The 16,302-nt window shown below is 40.7% G+C and overlaps 1 pseudogene; it reads left to right on the top strand.

Annotated features, from left to right (window-relative positions):
• Window positions 1–4,642: 4,642 nt before the first annotated feature.
• Window positions 4,643–5,558, top strand: LOC133065598 (protein SCO1 homolog, mitochondrial-like; annotated as a pseudogene).
• Window positions 5,559–16,302: the final 10,744 nt, after the last annotated feature.

The following is a 16,302-nucleotide window of genomic DNA, read 5'->3' as shown; positions in this document are numbered from 1 at the left end:
AACAATTAAATGTTTGGAAAAAAAAAAAAAAAAATAGAAACTTTATTTAGGACTGAAGCCAGCTATGGTAGTTTGAAACAAACATAGCATGTTTCATTATGGGGCTCAGGAAGCAACATAAAATATTTTCCACCAAATTTGCCTCCAGGCAGTTGTAGTGAAATTCAGTCAGCAATTTGAGCATAATTTGAAAAGAAAGAGCAGGTAGTCCCTTTAGCAATTAAAGACACATCTCAAAACATAAATAAAATTGAGTCAACTCTAAAGGTAATCCATCTTGCATGATGTTGAGAGCAGAAAAAGTAAAGCAGTGGAGGAAACAACCCCCTCTAACTCTTTACAAAGGAGTTTGGTTCAGAGAGGGTGAAGAGTAGGTGTGTGGCAAGGATGACAAAGTTATAACAATTGATTAGCAAGCAGAATAGAAAGCAGAATAAGTGACTGGACACTAAATAGGGAAGAGTTAAGGGAAATCAATAGGTCTACACACAGATGATAAAATACTTATGAAATTGATAATTGCTGCTCCAGAGATGAACCAGGTGAACTTGTTTTTATAAGGTTTGGATATAATCAGACTACCTATAGGCATCAAAATGGAAGTTCATCCACTACGCATTGAATATCTTGCTCCAAGATCCTCAAAGGGGTACAGTCACAGTCCCCTGACATCCCCAAACATTCATTTCTTAACAGTACCTGGATATAAAGCAGAGATTTGAAACCACAGAGTTTGGGTTTAAACCTACTTGTGTAAATTCCCAGTTATGTGATCTTGGGTAAATCCTCTCATCCCGCTAAACTTCAGTGCAGCCAGGTGTTTTCAGAAGGAAACAAGATCTCCCTTATAAGAACATTCTCAACATTAAATGAGATGGAGTCAAAGCCTATGAAATATTCATATCAATTGTTGAAAGTTCTTGAGAATATGTTATATGCAAGTGAAAATGCTAAGCATTTGATGTATTTTTACATTCAATCAACAAAGTTGTCCTGAGATTGAAGTATGTTGTGTGATTTCACATGAAGAAAATGAAGCTCTATTCTCTTTCCAAATAATAACATCCAAATCCGACAAAGACACATACACACATACACAAAGGACTTCAAAACCACTAAGAATTAAAGGAACTTAAAGTCCTGAGAAGCTCTTCTTAATCCTGGAGCAATTCCCAATTCATCACTGCTTTTGATTTTCTTGCTTGCTTATTTATGCTTTTCCCTAGAAATTTGACCTTATTGTCTCTTTCAGTGGTACCACCAATTCTACTAATCACTCACTTCAGTCTGTGTATGAAATATAAACAACATACTATTTCTTAGCTCCCTGTGGAACAATTTCAGTTTTTTTTAAAAGATCTAGATAGAACAGAGAAACAGACAAGAAGGCAACAAATAAATGCTAGACCCTCAATGCAGAAGCAGAACAATCCAAAGCACAAATCTATCAGTGATTACTAATACCCTGTGAAATAATATAATCTCATTTTCAGAGATTATATTATTTTCAGAGCTGTCAGATTTTCTTACAGCTGTTAAGAAGAAATCTCCAATTTTTAAGACATTCATCTTTCAGATTCTTCCCTGTGGGGACAATCATTGCAATATCTGTGGAAATAGAAAACAGTCGGGTATGCTGACAGTATCCTGGAGGAAAACCAGCTGGCTGCCCTGACAGGCACTACGCAAGTGACAGTAAAATGGGAGAATCAACATGGTTCATGACTTGGCCATGACCCAACCAGAGTTATTCCCATCTCACTTTATTTCTATCCTATTTGCTCTGCCTGAAGGATATTCTCTAGCCAGTTATTAAAACTGAGCCACCATACAACGAAGTGAAGCATCTTCATTTATTACTCCCAGGAGACCAGCATTACCCAGTCTCATCAGAGTTATGGGACCTCCATGCCACTGAGGTCCTCAGATGGAGTAAGATGACTGAACACAGTGGTTTAGATTCTATATCCACTCAGATACACAAGCCTTTGTTTCTGCTTTTAGTTGCATGTTTTTGGGGGGAGTTTAGAATGTGGTCCATGAGTACATGAACCTCAGGCCCTCCTAGATCAACAATAAAAACAAAACAAAAACTCTTAGTGAGGCATGTGGGCCAACACCACCAACAATACCTGGGGAGGTTTCTAGAAATACAGTACCTTAAGCCCAGCTCAGGCCTACTGAATTTGTATCTCAGGTATCAGATTTTAGGACATATTATATGTATCAAAGTTGAGAAGTTCTATGCTAGACACTCAGTCTTTAAGTCAACTGAGAATAATGCCACCAAGTTCAATTAAGTCAAAAGGGAAGAATGATCTGGAATATAATGTCAAGAGTGTCTAGCACTATGGGACTCAACTAGTAGTTGGTAGGAAGCTGTCAAAGAAAGGAATCCCCTTGATCTGATTCAGCTGAGGCACTGAGGCTTTTTAGTTACTCTTGCAGCCTTGAGTGGGGGGGGCCCTCCCTGACACCTTAGTTAGGAAGCACCACCATGACCAGATCTAGTTGCTTTTTAAAAAACCTGCTGCTTTCCATGAAGACGGAGTGACATGCTACTCCTACTGCCAAAGAAGGTCCACACTCCTCTTTCACAGAAAGAGCCATGTTCCTGATGACCAGCTCCAGGATAAATCTCTTTATTCTAACTCCCTTCTTGGAGGATTTGTATACTACCAGGATTTGGTGTGGAGGTGACTAGGTTGACAGGAGCTGGGGAGGGATATTCAGAAGTGACTATACTTGGTTTGTAGACTCCACAGCTGATTAATCAGAGTTCTGGGACTGAGAATCAAACATATGGCCAAGCAGCCTGGAATTTAGGACAAGAAATTCACTGAAAATAGAAGTGAGGGATTCTGTAATACATTCTCTGGTTTCACTGCATCAGTTAAAGTTTTTCTTTGTTACAGGAAAGCTGACCCTGGCAACCTACATTTGCTAGGATTCTCCATCCAGTGACTTCTGGTTAAAGTTGACCAGTGGGAGGCTCTGGAAGGGGATTAGGCAGGACACAGGAGAGTAGGAGCTATAGACTTTCTCTCATGGCTCTAGCATCTCTTTTTGGTTCAAACTCATTCAAGAAGCCCTTCTCAACATGTTTCCATCACATTCAAGTGACTCCTCCCACCTTGATTTTAGTACATCCACTTGCTTAGTAAAACCTCTGTCATCAGGATCCCAACTCTTTCCTGGTAGCCCAGACCTTGGGTTCTGGTAAAACCACCTATTCCCTTTGTCCCTGCAACACTGGAGCTGGGGGTATCATCCTATTATTGCCTCTTCAGTTCTTCCCAAACATTTTTAATGTGTTCTTCATATTAAATTTCTTCTACTGAACAATTTAGAATAGGTTCAATTTGACTTGCTTCACCCTGACTGATACATTGACCTTATATTCTATAAGCTTAAGCATCAAGAGCCTCTCTTTGGGAAATTAGACCCAGAGGGAAGTGTCATTGAAATTAAACTTCAGGCATGGTATGAGGAATATAGAATTTTGTTGCGAGAAAGAACTTTAGGCATCATCTAATTCTGTCATTTCTCAGTGAGGAGCTGTTCCCCAGTAAGTGCCATGCCTGTCGTTGTTGTTTAGTAGCTAAGTCGTGTCCGACTCTTTGCGACCCCATGGACTGTAGCCCTGCCAGGCTCCTCGGCCCATGGAATTTTCCAGGCAAGAATACTGGAGTGGGTTGCCATTTCCTTCTCCAGGGGATCTTTCTAACCCAGAGATCAAACCAGCGTCTCCTGTTTGGCAGGTGGATTCTCAACCACTGAGCCACCAGGGAAGCCTTTAAGATGCATATGGGGATACATTTCAGGGAAAAGCATTTATCGTTTAACCCTTTGGTGCTCTTATCCAGAGCTCCTCCAATTTAGGGTTTTATTTGTCTCACACAATTGCTCCTCAAGTTTAGGGTTTTATTTGTCTCACACAATTGTTAAATGACCATGTCAGGACTAGCTCTCTCCATGTCCACAGTATTTCCATTATTCCATATATCTTCTGTGATATGTCTGCCTGTTTGATACCAGACTCTGTATACAGATACATATTTAGTGTACTGAACAAAATTATATTAGATAAATTAATGGGCAAGTTTATGGCTCTATCCTTTCTTTATACATAGGTAATTTTTTATTTTTTTATTTTTTTTACCAAATTTGTGAAAGCCAATGAAGGAGAGACAAGAGATGCAAGTTTGATCCCTGAGTTGGGAAGATCCCCAGGAGTAGGAATGGCAACCTGATCCAATATTCTTGCCTGGAAAATTCCATGGGCAGAGGAGCCCAGTGGGCTACAGTTTATGGAGTTGCAAAGAGTCAGATATGACTGAACACACAAACACACACAAGTTCTCTAAGAACTAGCTATCACTATTACTATTAGTCCAGATTGGCTTTTTTTTTTTTTAAGTTTTGTCTGATACTGATGACTCCATCTACTCCATGTCAGTTAATGATGCAGAAATGTCTACTAAATAAAAGTTTATTTCCCTGGGATAGTTGTTCTTAAACATCAGCAATGCATCAGAATCACCTGGAGAGTTTCTTAAACCCATTTTTTTGCCCCACCTCAGAAAGCTCTGGGCTTCCCCAGCGGCTCAGTGGTAAAGACTCCGCCTGCAGTCTCGAGCTTATGGCGAGGCTGTCCCTGGTGCCGGCGGATAATGCGGCTTCCCGGCAGCCAGCTTTGGCGTCTCTTGCCTCTCTCGGATTCCGGGTTTGGGGCTCAGGGAAGGGGGCCACGAGGGTCTTGCTGGGGAGGCCTGGCGGGCCTCAGAGCTCGCTGGCTGCTGCCTGGGGAGCCGCCCCCTCGGCACTGTGATGCCGCCCCCGCCCGGGTCCTCAGGACCCCAAACCGAAGGGCAGCAGAGACCCCATGCGCCCCTGGAAGCCCGGGCCTGTTTCCTGGAAGCCTTTAGCCATCACATTTGCTATTGGAGGAGCTTTATGGGCTGGAATGAAGTACTTCAAGAAAGAAAAGACAGAGAAACTGGAGAAGGAACAGCAGCGAAGCATTGGAAAGCCTTTACTTGGGGGTACTTGGGGGCCCATTTTCCCTCACAACTCATACTGGCGAGCCCAAAACTGATAAGGACTACCTGGGTCAATGGGTATTGATTTATTTTGGCTTTACTCATCGTTCTGATGAACTAGAAGAACTAGTTCCTTCCAGAAGAACTAGAAAAAATGATTCAAGTCGTGGATGAAATAGACGGTATTCCAGCTCTGCCAATTTTAACTCTGCTTTTCATCACTTTTGACCCAGAGAGGGACACAAAAGAAGCCAACGCCAATTATGTAAAAGAATTTTCTCCCAAACTGATTGGCTTGACTGGAACAAAAGAAGAGATCGATCTAGTGTCCAGAGGATTCAGACTGTGTTACATCCCTGGCCCCAAGGATGAAGATGCATAGTGAATCATACGATCATAATGTACTTGATTGGACCAGATGATGAATTTCTAGATTATTTTGGCCAGAACAAGAAGAATGCAGCAATAGCTGGTTCAGTTGCTGCTCACATGAGGACACACAGGAAAAAGAGCTGATAACTAACACAGCATGGCCATGCTCTATGCTCCTGCCAAAGAGGAAGGACTTTACCTCCCAGAGGAGCCAATAATACATGTACATACATGCAGCCTACAGAAAGGCCTTCACACCAGGAGAAAATCTAAATTTTGGACAGATCACATTATGCCTGGGTTCATCAAGGATGAATTCTTGGAACTGTAAAGATGATGACCAAAAGTCTCCCAAATTGTGGCCTTGAGACCAGAGGATCAAGATGTTTTGAAGCCAGTGGAATGGACCTCAGGGAGGGATACAGCCAGAAAAGACGCATCGCAGGGATCTCCCCACGTGAGTGGAGCCCTCTGGTCACGTGGCTGCCTCTCCAGGGTCTTGAAGCCTTGCTCAGACAGGTTGTACTGAATTCCCAGGAGGAGCATCACTTGCTTTCCTCTTTGAGGTGGCCGATGCAATCAAATCAGGCTCTCTGACATTCATAATTAATCTTTATGCTTAAAGCATTAGTATAGTCTTCTTTGTGAATGAGAATCACTGTGATTGTTTGCAGTGTGATTCTCTGTCAGCTGGTGCTGATTTTACTCATAGAAAGAGAATCTGTTGTTTGGGACAAACTATTAGATCAGGTTCCCTAGGAATCTTATGATTTTTAGCAGTATGATGTGCAGGGCTTCCAGGGACCTACCAGAGGGTGTGAGGATATGGACCATGAATGTGTACAGAGTACCCGCCTGCCTGAACTAGACTGCACTTGTCTGAAATAAAGGTGTGCTCAGTTTTGGGGAAAAAAAAAAAAAAAAGAATCTGCCTGGCATGCAGGAGATGCCAGAAACACTGGTTGGATCCCTGAGTTGCAAACATCCCCTGGGGGAGGAAATGGCAACCCGCTCTAGTATTCTTGCCTGGAAAATCCAAAGAAAAGAGGAGCCTGGTGAACTACAGTCCATAGGGTCACAAAGAGTCCAACACAACTGAGCATGCACACACACCAGGTATGCAGAGAGCTTCTGATTCAGCAAACCTGAGAGGGAGACTTGAGTATTTGCAGCTCTAACAAGGTCCCAGGTGATGCTATGCTGCTGGCCTAGAGACTATACTTTGAGATCCTGCACCCCTGGGACATGAAACAGTGTTTATTCCCTATGGTCTGCAAATCACAATAGAGAATAATAGTGATGGTAGCAGTGATCCCATTAAAATGGCAACTTATGGAATTTTAATTATGCAAGGTGAATAAGTCTTAAAAATAAAATGTACATCATGGTGCTTTATAGGTAATAATACTATATTGTATCCTATTAGGTTCTCCAGAGAGAGAAAGAAGGGTCAAGATTTTATCATGGAGGCAGAAAAGTCTGATAATCTAATATCTCCAAGATGGAGATACAGGGAATCTGGTGGTGAATTCGGTCTGAGTCCAAAAGGCTGAAAACCAGGGAAGCTGACAGAGAAAGTCCCAGTCTGACTCTGAAGGCCTGAGGAACAGAAGTACTGATAGTAAACGGCAGGAGAAGATAGATGTCCTAACTCAAGCAAAGAGAGCAAATTTACCCTTCCTCCATCTTCTTGTTCTACTCAGACCCTAAATGGATTAGATGATGCCCACCTGCACTGCCAGTCTTCTTTCCTCATTCTACAGGTTCAAATGCTAATCTCTTCCAGAAACATACAGGCACACCCAGAAATGTTTTACACACTATCTGGGCATTGGCCAATCAAGTTGACACTTAAAATTAACCACACATCCTTAAAGTTTGCTAACAGGCTAGATTTTATTGTTAGTGTTCTTATCACAAAATAATAATAAAGAGGGCAGGAAGAAACTTTTGGAGGGGATGAACATATTTGTGGCATATACAGCGGTAATGGTTTCATGGTAGGATACTTATCTCCAAACTCATGGTTTTATACACTAAATATATGCAGCATCTTGTATACCAATCATTCTTCAATAAAATTATTTTTTTTTTAAATGCAGTATAGTTGCCTCCAGAACAATCTAGTAGCTGACAGTGCTTGAGAAGGTATTGCTTCAGCTTTATAAGGTTAAGCTTTGTAAAACTGATGACTTGTAATTTTAATAATAAAATTTAAAATTGTAAAAATGAAATAATATTTGAATACTTAAAAATGGTAGTGGGAGAGAGGTTCAAAAGGGAGAGGACATATGTATACCTATGTCTGATTCGTGTTGATGTTTGGCAGAAACCAACACAATTCTGTAAAGCAACTATCCTTCAGTTAAAAAAATAAATTGAAAAGAAAAAAATTATAACTTATGGGCTGAAGTTCAAGAAACTACTGAAAAAATTGGAGGTGGTAAAGAATTTTGAATTTTAAAATGGTATTCCAAATTCTCCATTGTGGTGTCTATGTTTAAGGTTTCTTATCCATCCCTTGCATTTGTCTGCTATCTCTCTAGTTCAGCAAGTTTTGGTGCCCCATGCTTGCTTTCATCTTATGCCACATTTTTGTTACTGAGAATGGCCTCTTAGAGCCAAATCATAGAATTCTTTTTCTAAACCAACAATTCCTGATTGTGTCCATCTGCATCATAGCTACAAGAGGTAATTATAAACAATTATCTAAATTAGAGTCTGGGGTGTGTCCAAGAAACTTACATTATTATCAACTTACCTGAATGGCCGACATGCACATTATGTTTAATGAAACAGTCTTCTCAATAGTCCTCAATAGTTCTCTCAAAAGAAGTCTTCCCAGCTCCACTCATTCTAAATTATCACAGCTACCTGGAGATTGTAAATCCTTAGATAGCCAGAACACTTCTCATTCCCTTCACATTGCCCAAGGATACCAACACCATGATTTATAAACACTTACACTCAAGAACAAAATCACTAACAATTTACATTCTTCCCCAGAATGTGGGCCATTCATTCAATTCCCAAATAAGTGCAAAGCTGACTTTGGACTTTCCTTCCCAGATATCATTGATTCTATTAAAATTACCCTTTCTTCTTGTGAGTTTCAAGAAAAGCAGCCACAGAAGACCCTGTGCATGCATCTGGAAAGGAGAGTATTGTGACTCGGACTAATCTCTCCCTAAATACTTAAGACTTGGGATATCATTTGTAACGAAGAAAAGTTAATAATGCAATTGGTAACCTGGATGATCATTTTTTAAAGATATCACATCTATTAGAGTCCATTCATACTTCAGGGTCCTTACAGCCACTTGATTAAATTTCCTCTATTTGCTTGTCCACACTGGGAAATATCTCAACATGCCTCAGTTCAGTTCAGTCACTCAGTCATGTCCGACTCTTTGTGACCCCATGAATCACAGCATGACAGGCCTCCCTGTCCATCACAACTCCCACAGTTTACCCAAACTCATGTCCATGAAGTCGATGATGCCATCAGCCATCTCATCTTCTGTCGTCCCCTTCTCCTCCTGCCCCCAATCCCTCCCAGCAACAGGGTCTTTTCCAATGAGTCAACTCTTCACATGAGGTGGCCAAAGTATTGGAGTTTCAGCTTCAGCATCAGTCCTTCCAATGAACACCCACGGCTGATCTCCTTTAGGATGGACTGGTTGGATCTCCTTGAAGTCCAAGAGACTCTCAAGAGTCTTCTCCAACACCACAGTTCAAAAGCATCAATTTTTGGATGCTCAGCTTTCTTCACAGTCCAAGTCTCACATCCATACATGACCACTGGAATAACCATAGCCTTGACTAGACAGACCTTTGTTGGCAAAGTACTGTCTTTGCTTTTATAAGCCAGTAAAACTGTCTGTGGTCTTTACCAATCAGGAGGATGAAAGTACAGAACGACAGCGGGAGCAAAAGCCTTGTTGCATGTAATGAAGCTGTGGAATTGCAATCCTTCTCTCTAGATACCCAACCTGCTCCTGCATCGCCATCACCAAGCTGCTCATTCCCTCCTCCCTGACCACCCCCTACCCTTGGCAGTGTCTCTATCCTGTCCTTTCTGACCTTCTGCTTGTCTGGAATTCAGGAGACAAGGATATCTATAAAGCTGTAATAACAGCAATTACAGGTACACTCCAGTGGGAAACCAATAAAAACATAACTGTAGCATTTTCACTGGACTCAACCTACATAGTCTCCTTTTTTCCCCCATATTGTCCACACTATGATCCTCTGTAGAGAATCCAACTTAACAAAGTTATATCCAAAACACAGAAGATAGAGGTATAGGGCAGGGCAGTGGAGTAGATAGGTAGGTTGTAAGAGAAATTTGAGCTCAGCTTAGGTTCACCAAATCTTTCTAATTCCGTTTCTTCATCTGTAAAATAGAGGCATTTGCAGAGGAACACAAATGTGGAGCTGATGTAAAGCACTTCAGTGTATTATGCATAAAAGAGCCAGCTACTAGGGCTTCCCAGGCAGCCCCGTGGGAAAGAATCTGTATGCCAATGCAGGAGACACAGGAGACGCGGGTTTGACCCTGGGTCCAGAAGATCCTCTAGAGAACAAAATGGCTACCCACTCCAGTATTCTTGCCTGGGAAATGAAATGCCATAGACAGAGGAGCCTGGAAGGCTACTGTCCAACAAAGAGAGAGAAAAAAAAAAAAAAAAAGCCAGCTACTGCCCACAAGGAACTTATAATTTAATAGTTTCTATAATGCTGAGGTAGCATAAGAATATAGAGCACATCTTGGCCTTCCTGGGTTGCTGTAACATAATACCAGAGATTGGATAACACAACCCCAGAAATTTATTTTCTCACAGTTATAGAAGTTGGAGGTCCAAGATCAGGGCTTCAGTATAGCTGGTTTCTGATGAGAGTTCTCTTCTTACATTGCAGAAGCCTTCTCACTGCATCCCCACATGGTGGAAAGAAAGCAGGCAACCTCTCTGGTATCTCTTCTTATATGGCCCCACTTTATAAGAGCTCTTCTAAACTAAGTTACCCCCCAAAGTCTCCAGTCCCCAAAACCATGATGTTGGGAGTGAGGATTTCAGCATATAAATTTCAGGGGCCACATTAAGCACTTAACAGAGAACCTCCATAGCCCATCTCCCATTTGACCCTAACCCTTGAGACCAGACCTGGATACTTTTAAATGGAAACTAGAACTAAAACTTCTCAGGGCAGTAAATTGGAGAAATCTGAAAATTGTTCTAAGATCATTTCACCTTCTTATAGTATCATGTAACTCTCCTAGCCTGAGGAGCAAGCATTGCTAGTGTCTCTAACAGAAGAGGGCTGGTGAGATGCTCCTTCACTATAGATTCAAGGTGAAGGGTAGGAGGCAGTCACATATCCTACTATTGTAGAACGACTTCAGTTCACATTGGAGAAAAACCTCATGAACATAGTACCACTTATTTTACCCTCAGTTCATGTCCAGTCCCATCACTTCATGGCAAATAGATGGGTAAGAAAATGGAAACTGGCAGATTTTATAGTCTTGAGCTCCAAAATCACTGTGGATAGTGAGCAGCCATGAAATTAAAAGATGCTTGCTGCTTAGAAAAAAAAAAAAACTGTGACAAACCTAGACAGCATATTAAAAAGCAAAGACATCACTTTGCCAACAAAGGTCTATAGAGTCAAAGCTATGTTTTTTCCAGTAGTCATGTTACTGATATGAGAGTTAGACCATAAAGAAGGCTGAGCACTGAAGAATTGATGCTTTCAAACTGTGGTGTTGGAGAAGACTCTTGAGAGTCCCTTGAACAGCAAGGAGAACAAATCAGTCAATCCTAAAGGAAATCAACCCTGTGAATATTCATTGGAAGGACTGATGCAAAGCTGAAGCTCCACTACTTTGGCTACCTGATGTGAAAAGCCAACTCACTGGAAAAGACCTGATGCTAGGAAAGATTGAGGGCAGGAGGAGAAGGGGGTGACAGAGGATGAGATGGTTGGATGGCACCACCAACTCAATGGACATGAATTTGAGCAAATGCTGAGAGATAGTGAAAGACAGGGAAGCCTGGTGTGCTACACAGTCCATGCAGTTGCAACATGTCAGACACGACTGAGCGACTGAACAACATGTCATCCAGTTGTGCTGGGGCTTACTAGGGCTGAAACCACAATGCTTGCACTAACTGCCAGAAAATTTTCACATAAAGTGTTATGTGTTAAATTGTGTCCCCCTCAAAAAAGTATTTTGAAGTGCTAGCCCCTTGTACCTAAGAATGTGACCTTTCTTGGAAATAGGTTCTTTGGGGATGTACTTAGTTAAGATGGGTCATACTAAAGTGGGCCCCTAATTTAATATTACTGATGTCCTTATAAAAGATGGCCATGTGAAGATAGACCACGTGAAGACAGAGGATCTATAAGCCAAGAAATACCAAAGATTGCTGGCAATGACCAGATAGTAGGAAAAGGCAAGAAACATCTAAGTTTCAGAGGGAGTCTTGACATCATCTTGATTTTGGACTTCTAACTGCCAAAACCAAAAGCCAGCACATTTGTGTCCTTTAGAGCCACCCACTTTGTGGTACCTAGTTAAGGCAACCACAGGCAACAAATACATAAGGAAACATGTCTGTGGGTTGAATGCAAGCAAAAGTTCCCCTGCCTTACATTGGGTAATAAATGTACTATAAGACAGTCAAAATAACTCCTTTTCTTCTTTTAGGATGTTCTGGGTAAAGAGCAATACTAAAGACAAAGAAAAAAGGTTCAGGATTCTAGTGGTTTTGTCTTTTAGGGAGGAACACATTCAGGAGGCCAGAAGGACAAATCTCAGTTCAGTAGAGTCATTCACTGACACACATTTTTCCGACTCTGAGAGTCTCTGATTCTCAGAAATGGACAGCTCTATGGGACACTGCTCATATTCATTTCTGGTCTGGCAGAATGCCCTGAACATGCAGCATTCCTTCAAGCAGTGCTCCTGGTAACTAAGAACTGGTGGAAGGTGGAAGGGTTATAAGATTACCTCCAATTTGGCTACACAGAACATCAGGGGTGACCTCCCAGCAACTATCCTCTGAACACCCACCTCATTTTTTTAAGCTTAGAGACACCTAATGTCCTTTCTGCTACCACTGGGTATTGCCTCCTGCCAAAAGAATGACCTGGGAAGGCAGTTAAATAAGCCCCTCTCCTCAGCTCTTGTTCATGTTCCTATTACTCTACTGCTTAACTTTTGACTTTTCCATCCCCACTAAATCTCCAGATCCCTTCTCTGAGACCTTAGGCTGGCTTTGGGCTTGCTTCTTCCCCTTCGTTGCTTGGCAGCTCTATTCCAGTTTCCCGACCCCTGATGCTCTCTGCTGTGGGTACCAGCAACTCTGCTGGAGTTGCTTGTTCAGCTCGCCTCCCCCGCTGCTGAATCCTACCTCTCCAGTCCTACCAGTCTAATCTCCTGCTCACTGCTCAGAGGGTTCCTGGCACTCACATTCTGGCTCCTGATGTTGTATCCTCCAGATCCTCTTACTCATTCACTTGTGCTGACACTAATGAAGCATCCACATCTCTTAAGAAAAGCACTCGTAAGGTGGTAGTGTTCATCTCTTTAGAACAGACTAGCTGGCCTCTGGCTGGGAAGTGCAGGGGTTTAGTCCCTAGCAAATAGCCACCTTGTCCTTGTTACAGCTCTCTGCTGGTATAGTTGAGCACAAGGACAAACAGATAAGAACCATTTTCTTTGTTCATGAGATGGAAAAAAGATGTCATGCCTTTATTGACTGAACCCTACATAACCTGGACCAGCTCCAGACAGAAGTAAATGTCTCCCAAATGGTTAAAAAAAAATAAAAAAAAAAACACTTTAGAAGAGGGCTAAAGATCTGGTCACTGCTAAACTATCTCTCTTACTCATTTCTCTGCCCCTACCTGCTATATTGCCATGACAACCTACTGGAGAAACTTTAATAGCTTGCCTTAGAAGATGATAACTCATACAATGATTGCTATAGACTGAATGGTTGTATCCCATGAAAATTCATATGTTGAAGCTTTCATCCCAAGTGTGATGATATCCAGAGGTAAGACTTCTAGAAGGTATTTAGTTCAGATCAGATCATGAGAGTAAAGGCCCTGTGATGATAGGATGACAGAATTAGCATCCTTGGAAGAGAAGGAAAAGAGATTAGAGTGTGCTTGTGTGTCTGTCTCCCTCAACCCTCTCTCCTTGCCATATGAGGATAGTACAAGAAAGCAGTCATCTACAAGTCAGGAAGAGAATTCTCTCCAGAGCCAGACCCTGCCAATATACTGATCTTAGACATATAGCCTTCAGAACTATGAGAAATACATGTGTGTTGTTTAAGCCACCCAATCTACAGTGTTTTGTTATACCCCCCCCGCCAAGCTAAAGTACTGATAAGACTGCCTTTCTGTGTGATCAATTTATTAAAACCTATTTTCACCTAAAAAGTACAGTAAGAAGAGAGTGGCACAGATAACCAACAAGTTTGTAGGGATGGTGGAGTTGACAAACCCTATAATAAAGCAATGGGTTGATGAACTGATGCTATGGTCAAGAGGCATACTGCACTCTCTGATTATGAGAGCCCTGGGAATGCATGAAAGGCTGAGAAAAAATGGAAGGACAGTGAGAAGATAAAACATTTTGAATACATCATAGTTTTGCCTAGGGAATTATCCTTCCATATTTTTTGCACAACTTTGCTCCTTCTTTCCAAGTTATAAAATTCGGATATTTTATAACCCAGATGGCTAGGTGAGGGCAGCCAGGCTCAGCCAACCAAGGACTTCTGAATATTTGACTTGTGACTGTAAATCCAACTCACTCTTTTTTTGTTTGTTTGTTTGTCATAAATTTATACAACACAAGGGGAGAAAAGACACTTCCTCTTTATACTAAGTCTAGAGCGTCTGACATTGATCTTTGTACCATGTGAAGAATCTCCTTAAGGGACCACACAGAGGACAGTATACATGAAAGAATCCTGATGACAGAGATAGAAACTTGTATCTAGACATTTCTGAATTCTCAGTGGTATGTACTACTAAATCTGACATTTGAGATTAATGATGAGCATCCAAAAAGATGGAAGATTTCATGGACAGAAGAACCTGGCGGGCTACAGTCCACGGGGTCACAAAGAATAGAACATGACTTAATGACAACCAACAACAAAAATCCAAAAAGATACGACTTCAAAAAGAAGTCACAGATTTAAAATATTTTTTCATCAGATATTATTTTGGCTTAAAATTTCATTATTTATCCCAAAGTAGTTTTGTTTCCAAAAATTTGAAGAATCAAACTTACAGTTGTGAAGTGTTCCTCAGTCCCATTGAATCTATTTGGTTATGTTGCTGAATATCTGTTTTGAGAGTATTTATCACTTGAAAAGGAAAGGCCTGAAGGGGAAAAAAAAGAGTACTTGTTAGGATTTATTTTATTTATTGTAAAAGTTTCTAGGCTCTCAGTTCCAGAAACTGTCTCTTTAGCTCATTCTCCTAAGTCATATTTAATTTACTTCAGAAGCAATACATATTTTGTGTCACATAGTCTATACAGCAGAGTTCGGCTGTTTTATTACCCAAGACTATTTCTTTCTGTGATATATACTCACTCACAACATTTGAAAGACTATTCTTGCTGTATGCTGTTTTCCATGCAATCTTTCTTTCATTCAAAATGCATCTCTTAAAAATAAAAATATACATTAGATGTTTACTCCTAAAATAATTAATATTTTATATCCAAATAATAAAAAATATAAATATGGTAATCATAGGCCTCATGCCTTTTAATTATTAAAAAATATATACATTCCAAGCATATTATTTCCCTATTTTTAATCACACACATTGTGATAGATACTACATCGTTAAAGAACCTGAGGCTGTCATTGCTCCATGACCAAAGATCACATTGTCATTAGGCTACACTCTATGCTCCCTGTCTTCTCCCTACCTTCTCTTATCTTAGACTCTTGGGTTTCTACATTAATTGAGGCCGTGTTAGCTTTCTCCATTGAGTTAGAAACACTAGTCCATGAAGAAATGCATGTAGATCGATGATGTATTAGTGGGATCTTAGAAGCTGTGGTCTTACAGACAGACCATATCATGGCAGATATGCAGACTCACCTGCAGGTCTTTTTAATATCCACAGAATTGCTGTGACCAGTCATAGAAGAAGAATATAAATACAATCTACCATTCAGTTAATCAGCAGTTAATAACTGCTACTTTCCTGAGATGTTGCAAAACCAACTCAGAGGAAAAACAGTTGGTGAGATGTGACTGAAACCCAACAGAAACCAAGTGAAATCTAGAGTTTAGACTAAGAACACCTGTTGTAAAAGCAACCAGAAGCAAGAGTGCATGTTATCTCAGTGGTGCAAGATGAATTGGCTTCATTCAAGACGCAGGCAAAAAACTCACTCATCAACAAGCTGTCTCAGTTCTCATGGGCAGGGAAGCTCCAACTAACTTGGAACAGTGAAACTATTTCCTAAGTGAGAAAGTGTCTTCTAACCCCAGCAAGTCATAGAATTAGGTATACAGATTATAAAATTTACTTCATCTTTTGAAAAATCAAAGGATGAAATAATTTAAAAATATTTTAAAAGCTTAAAGGAATGTAATAGGTTGTCTAGAATGAGCCAGGTTATTTAAGTTTATTCATTTCAACTTGAATTGATTGAAAATTATCACCCACCCTCCACAGCAATCCTTCACATTTACTAGATTAATAAATAGTATAATTACATATGGACATTGAATTTAAAGGTTTAAGAAAAAACAGATTTTAAACTGTGCACTTAATAAACTGAATTCTAATTTAAAGTGTTAAGTAACAATCATTCATTTACTTTCTGCTCACAAA

Source organism: Dama dama, chromosome 11 (genome assembly GCF_033118175.1).
Source record: "Dama dama isolate Ldn47 chromosome 11, ASM3311817v1, whole genome shotgun sequence".
NCBI lineage: Eukaryota > Metazoa > Chordata > Mammalia > Artiodactyla > Cervidae > Dama > Dama dama.
The sequence above is the reverse complement of the archived record's forward strand: the minus strand, read 5'-3'. Positions and strand labels throughout refer to the sequence as shown.